We start from the raw sequence: 7,433 nt of genomic DNA on the forward strand, positions 1-7,433 counted from the left end.
ACATGGGGTGTGAAAGGCTCACGCAGCTTGATGGGTAAGATGTCTCCACTCTGACCAATGGGCAGCAAGCACCTGGCCCATATCCCTCCCAACCCTTTCCTATTCATATACCCATCCAAATGCCTCTTAGATGTTGCAATTGTACCAGCCTCCATGACATCCCCTGGCAGCTCATTCCATACATGTACCACCCACTGCGTGAAAAAGTTGCCCCTTAGGTCCTTTTATATCTTTCCCCCTCTCACCTTATACCTGTGCCCTCTAGTTCTGGACTCCCTGACCCCAGGGGAAAAAAATGCCTATTTATCCTATCCATGCCCCTCATAATTTTGTAAACCTCTGTAAGGTCACCCCTCAGCCTCCAACACTCCAAGGAAAACAGCCCCAGCCTGTTCAGCCTCTCCCTGTAGCTCAGATCCTCCAACCCTGGCAACATCCTTGTAAATCTATTCTGAACCCTTTCAAGTTTCACAACATCTTTCCGATAGGAAGGAGACCAGAATTGCGTGCAATATTCCAAAAGTGGTCTAACCAATGTCCTGTACAGTCGCAACATGACCTCCCAAACCCTGTACTCAATCTCTGACCAATAAAGGAAAGCATACCAAACGCCGTCTTCACTATCCTATCTACCTGCGACTCCACTTTCAAGGAGCTATGAACCTGTACTCCAAGGTCTCTTTGTTCAGCAACACTCCCTAGGACCTTACCATTAAGTGTATAAGCCCTGCTAAGATTTACTTTCCCAAAATGCAGCACCTCGCATTTATCTGAATTAAACTCCATCTGCCACTTCTCAGCCCAGATCCTGTTGTAATCTGAGATAACCCTCTTCGCTGTCCAGTATACCTCCAATGTTGGTGTCATCTGCAAACTTACTATCTGTACCTTTTATGCTCGCATCCAAATCAATTATGTAAATGACAAAAAGTAGAAGGCCCAGCACCGATCCTTGTGACACTCCACTGGTCACAGGCCTGACGACTGAAAAACAACCCTCCACCACCACCCTCTGTCTTCTACCTTTGAGCCAGTTCTGTATCCAAGTGGCTAGTTCTCCCTATATTCCATGAGATCTAACCTTGCTAATCAGTCTCCCATGGGGACCCTTGTCGAATGCCTTACTGAAGTCCATATAGATCTCATCTACTGCTCTGCCCTCATCAATCTTCTTTGTTACTTCATCAAAAAACTCAATCAAGTTTGTGAGACATGATTTCCCACACGCAAAGCCATGTTGACTATCCCGAATCAGTCCTTGCCTTTCCAAATACATGTACATCCTGTCCCTCAGGATTCCCCCCAACAACTTGCCCACCACCAAGGTCAGGCTCACTGGTCTATAGTACCCTGGCTTGTCCTTACCACCCTTCTTAAACAGTGGCACCACGTTTGCTAACCTCCAGTCTTCCGGTACTTCACATGTGACTATTGATGAGAACAATATCTCAGCAAGAGGCCCAGCAATCAGTTCTCTAGCTTCCCACAGAGTTCTCGGGTACACCTGATCAGGTCCTGGGGATTTATTCACCTTGAACCGTTTCCAGACATCCAGTACTTCCTCCTCTGTAATCTGGACATTTTGCAGGATGTCACCATCTATTTCCCTACAGTCTATATCTTCCATATCCTTTTCCACAGTAAATACTGATGCAAAATATTCATTTAGTATCTCCCCCATTTTCTGTGGCTCCACACGAAGGCCGCCTTGCTGATCTTTGAGGGGGCTATTCTCTCCCTAGTTACCCTTTTGTCCTTAATATATTTGTAAAAAATCCTTTGGATTCTCCTTAATTATATTTGCCAAAGCTATCTCATGTCCCCGTTTTGCCCTCCTGATTTCCCTCTTAAGTATACTCCTACTTTCTTTATACTCTAAGGATTCACTCGATCTATCCTGTCTGTACCTGACATATGCTTCCTTCTTTTGCTTCACCAAACCCTCAATTTCTTTAGTCTTCCAGCATTCCCTATCCCTACCAGCCTTCCCTTTCACCATGACAGGAACATACTTTCTCTGGATTCTTGCTATCCCATTTCTGAAGGATGGTCACTAAGACTGTTTCTTTACCTCTGTTGAAATCGGCATAATGAAGAAGCAAAGGGTGGGTTGAAAATGGCAATGAACGGCTTTCGTGGGTTGGTGTTTATTAGAGTTTCTATCGACAGTATAAATGTTTGAGCACTTATTCAAGCTGCTAGAGGAAGTGATGGGGGCTGGTACAATTACGACATTTAAAAGGCATCAGGATGAGTATGTGAGTAGGAAGGGTTTAGAGGGATATCAGTCAAGTGCTACCAATTGGAATGAAATGAGATGAGAATATCTGGACGAGTTGGACAGGAGGGTCTGTTTCCAAGCTGTGCATCTCTGTGACTCTGTGCCTCTGAATAGTCGATTGCAGAGAGTTTCAGACAGGACTTGGTTTGTGTGTCTCTCTCATGCTTCCTCAGAATCTGCAAACACTCTGTCTCCAAATTTCCACAAGACTCTAAGAAATAGAAAAAAGAGGGTCAGTACTGAGGGAGTGCTGTACTGTCGGAGGGTCAGCACTGAGGGAGTGCTGCACTGTCAGAGGGTCAGTACTGAGGGAGTGCTGCACTGTCAGAGGGTCAGTACTGAGGGAGTGCTGCACTGTCAGAGGGTCAGTACTGAGGGTGAACCGCACTGTCAGAAGGTCAGTACTGAGGGTGCACCACACTGTCACATGGTCGGTATGGGGGCAGTGCCACACCGTCAGAGGGTCAGTATTGAGGGAGTACTGCACTGTGTGAGCGTCAGTACTGAGGGAGTGCCACACCGTCAGATGGTCAGTACTGAGGGATCACTGCGCTGTCAGAGGGTCAGTACTGAGGGAGTGCTGCATTGCCAGAGGGTCAGTACTAAGGGATCACCGCACTGTCGGACTGTCAGTAGTGAGGGACTGCTGCATTACGAGAGGGCCATCTCTGACGAGAACTACACTATCAAAGGGTCAATACTGAGGGAGCACCACATTGTCTGAGGTTCAGTCCAGAGGGAATGCCACACTGTCAGAGGCTCTGTACTCAGGAAGCACTGCACCATCAGAGGGTCAGTACTGAGTAAGCACTACACTGTCAGACGGTCAGCACTGGGGGAGCGAGCACTATCAAAAGGTCGATATTGAGGGAGCGCTACACAGTGAGAGTATCAGTTCTGAGTGGGTGCTATTTCAGAGGGTCAGTACAGAGAGAGTGCTGCACTGTCAGAGGGTCGGTACTGAGGGGGAGCTGCACTGTCAGAGGGTCAGTACTGAGAGAGAGCTGCACTGTCAGAGGGTCAGTATTGAGGGAGTACGCACTGTGTGAGAGCATCAGAACTTAGGGAGTGCGCACTGTCAGAGGGTCAGTACTGAGGGATCACTGCGCTGTCAGAGGGTCAGTACTGAGGGAGTGCTGCATTGCCAGAGGGTCAGTACTAAGGGATCACCGTACTGTCAGACTGTCAGTAGTGAGGGACTGCTGCATTACCAGAGGACCATCTCTGACGAGAACTACACAGTCAAAGGGTTAGGACTGAGGAAGCACCACACTGTCTGAGGTTCAGTCCAGAGGGAATGCCACACTGTCAGAGGATCTGTACTCAGAGAGCACTGCACCATCAGAGGGTCAGTACTGAGCAAGTACTACACTGTCAAAGGGTCAGTAATGGGGGAGCGAGCCCTATCAAAAGATCAGTATTGAGGGAGTGCTACACAGTGAGAGTGTCAGTTCTGAGTGAGTGCTATTTCAGAGGGTCAGTACAGAGAGAGTGCTGCACTGTCAGAGGGTCAGTATTGACAGAGTGCTGCACTGTCAGAGGGTCAGTACTGAGAGAGAGCTGCACTGTCAGAGGGTCAGTACTGAGGGGGAGCTGCACTGCCGGAGGGTCAGTACTATGGTTGTGCTGTGTAGTGAGACGGTCAGTAGTGAGGAATTGCTCACTCTCTGAGGGTCAGTACTAAGGGATCAGCATGCTGTCAGAGTGCCGCACTGTGAGAGGGTTAGTACTGTGGGAGTGCTGCGCTGTATGTCAGTCAGTACTGAGGGAGCACCACGCTGTCTGTCAGACAGTCAGTTCTGAGGGAACACCGCACTGTGAGGGGGGTTGGGGTTCGTACTGAGGAAGCACCGCGCTGCGTGTCAGAGGGTCAGTATTGAGGGCCTGCTGCATTGCCAGAGGGTCAGTACTGAGGAGTGCTACACTGTCAAATGGTCAGCACTGAGGGACAGTGCACTGTCAGTTGTTCAGTCCAGAGGGAATGCCACACTGTCAAAGGATCTGTACTGAGAGAGCACTGCACCATCAGAGGGTCAGTACTGAGAGAACACTACCCTGTCAGAGGGTCAATACTGAGACATTGCTGCACTATCAGAGGTGCAGGATCGAGACAGTGCCACACTGTCAGAGGATCAGCACCGAGGGAGTTCTGCTCTGTCGGAGGGCCAGTACTGAGGGAATGCTGCAGTATCAGAGGGTCAGTACTCAGGGAGCACTGCAATGTCAGACGGTCAGTACTGCGGGAGCACTGCACTGTCAGTGGTCAGTACTGAGGGAGCACTGCAATGTCAGAGGGTCAGTACTGAGGGAGCACTGCAATGTCAGAGGGCCAGTACTAGGGAGTGCTGCACTGTCAGAGGGTCAGTACTGAGGGAGTGCTGCACTGTCAGAGGGTCAGTACTGAGGGAGTGCCGCACTATCAGAGGGTCAGTACTGAGGGAGTGCTGCACTGTCAGAGGGTCAGTACTGAGGGAGTGCTGCACTGTAGAAATGTCAATACAAAGAGAGTGCTGCAGAGTCAGAGGGTCAGTACTGAGGGAATGCTGTGGCGTTAGAGGCTCACTTCTGAGGGAGTGCTGCAGTGTGAAAGGATCAGTGCTGAGGGAGTGCTGCACTGTCAGAGGGTCAGTACTGAGTGACCGCTGACTGTCAGGGGTGCAGAACCAAGGGAGTGCTGCACTGCCACACTGTCAGCATGGAGGGAGTGCTGCACTGTCAGAGGGTCAGTACTGAGGCAGTGCCGCACTGTCAGAGGGTCAGTACTGAGGGAGTGCGCACTGTCAGAGGGTCAGTACTGAGTGACCGCTGACTGTCAGGGGTGCAGAACCAAGGGAGTGCTGCACTGCCACACTGTCAGCATGGACGGAGTGCTGCACTGTCAGAGGGTCAGTACTGAGGCAGTGCCGCACTGTCAGAGGGTCAGTACTGAGGGAGTGCCGCACTGTCAGAGGGTCAGTACTGAGGGAGTGCTGCACTGTCAGAGGGTCAGACTGAGGGAGTGCTGCACTGTCAGAGGGTCAGGACTGAGGGAGTGCTGCACTGTCAGAGGGTCAGTACTGAGGGAGCGCTGCAAAGTCAGAGGGTCAGTACTAAGGGAGCGCCGCACTGTCAGGGGTGCAGGACCAAGGGAGTGCTGCACTGTCAGCGTGTCAGTTCTGAGGGAGAGATGCACTGTCAGAGTGTCAGAACTGAGGGAGTGCAGCACTGTCAGTGGATCAGTATGGAGGGAGTGCAACATTGTCTGTGGTTCAGGACGGAGGAAGCACTGCAATGTCAGAGGGTCAGTACAGAGGGAGTGTTGCACTGTCAGGGGTGCAGGACCAAGGGAGTGCTGCACCGTCAGCGTGTCAGTTCTGAGGGAGTGCCGCATGTCAGAGAGTCAGTAGAGACGGAGTGCTGCACTGTCAAAGGGTCGGTTTGAGGGATGGATGCACTGTCAGAGGGTCAGGACGGAGGAAGCACTGCAATGTCAGAGGGTCAGTACTGAGGGAGTGTCGTACTGTCAGAGGGTCAGTTCTGAGGGAGTGATGGACTGTCAGAGGGTCAGTTTGACGGAGGGCTCACTGTCAGAGAGTCAGCACTGCGGGCGTGCCGCACTGTCGATGGATCAGTACTGTGGGAATGCTGCACTTTCAGAGGGTCAGTACTGACTGAGCGCAGCACTATCTTGTGGCCTAAGAGGAATATCTGAAATTGTTCAGTACCTTTCTGCCTCTGTCCCTGCTCAGCAATGATTCCCACATCCAAATTCCAGAGACTGTGTTCAAACAGACCGCCTTCATTTGGTTATTGAACCTGAAGAGGTTCCACCCTCTTTTCCCAGGGTTGGAATTTTCGTTTCACGTGACTGACCTGTCAGCTCAAAGGGATATTTTCATGCTGCAGGGCAGAGGTTTATTCCTCAGCTTCCATGTGCTCATCCCAAATGAATCCCACTGCCCTGCACTCAGCAGAGTCATGTGTTCCTTATTTCTGAGCTTCCCAATGCTAATCCACATCCAGACTGACATCCCACACTCTTCCAAATTGCATTGGAGGTTAATTGCCTGGGAGAGAGGAGTGCTAAGAGGGGAAATAAAAATCTGAAAGGACTTTACAGAAACATTAAGGGTGAATTGATAATGAGAGAAAGAGGAGGTTGTGGAACACAGTGAGAGTTTGTGCATGGACTCAGAGGGTGTAGTGAATGGATGCATGATGTCAATGCTCATTGGGACAGGGGTGATATGAAATTGTGGAGATGCTCTGTGATACAATTAAATGAATTAGCATCTATATATATCGAGAGAGATGGTTCTGAGTGGTCTGATCTTCTTAAAACCCAATAAATCTCCAAAGACGGTCGAAATGTATCTCAGCTGAAAATGTGTTGCTGGTTAAAGCACAGCAGGTTAGGCAGCATCCAAGGAATAGGAAATTCGACGTTTCGGGCATAAACCTTTCATCAGGAATTGTAGATGAAGAACAGCAGAGGTCCTTTGCAGGTCTGTGAGAGTGTTGTCCTGAGCTGGGGTAGGGCTGATTGCAGGGAATGTAGGTAGCGACGCATGGCTGCAAGGGTGGAGCGGAGGATCCGGAGGGAGGTCTGATGCTGGAGGCTTCGGATTTGTTGTAGGTACAGGTTGTCCTGGTTGGATTCAAATTTTGTTGGTTGGAATGTAGTTCGGAGTCTGTGTGGGATCAGTCGGTTCCGTAGGCAGGTGCTGAGGAAGGAGATGTGGCTGTGGTAGGGAGTCTGTTTGAGAACGTGGCTGAAGAGCTTCTGTGCAGAGGAGATGACCTGGGGAGTGCAGTGAGAGAGAGACTCACTGAAATCCTTGTAGAGGGAGGAAGAGAGCTTCTTCAAGGAAGGCATCCTTGCAAGAGGATTTGCAGCAGGTTAAAATCTTCGGGTAAAAAATGAGGTCTGCAGATGCTGGAGATCACAGCTGAAAATGTGTTGCTGGTTAAAGCACAGCAGGTTAGGCAGCATCCAAGGAACAGGAAATTCGACGTTTCGGGCATAAGCCCTTCATCAGGAATCAAACTGGAAATGTATCTCAGTTTACCGAATGAGGTGATGGAGGAAGTAACAGGTACACTTGCAAACATTTTCAAATCCCCTCTGGCCACAGGAGAGGTGACGTCGGACTGGCCACATGGTACTGTTACT

The sequence above is a fragment of the Hemiscyllium ocellatum genome (genome assembly GCF_020745735.1).
Source record: "Hemiscyllium ocellatum isolate sHemOce1 chromosome 15 unlocalized genomic scaffold, sHemOce1.pat.X.cur. SUPER_15_unloc_18, whole genome shotgun sequence".
Lineage (NCBI taxonomy): Eukaryota > Metazoa > Chordata > Chondrichthyes > Orectolobiformes > Hemiscylliidae > Hemiscyllium > Hemiscyllium ocellatum.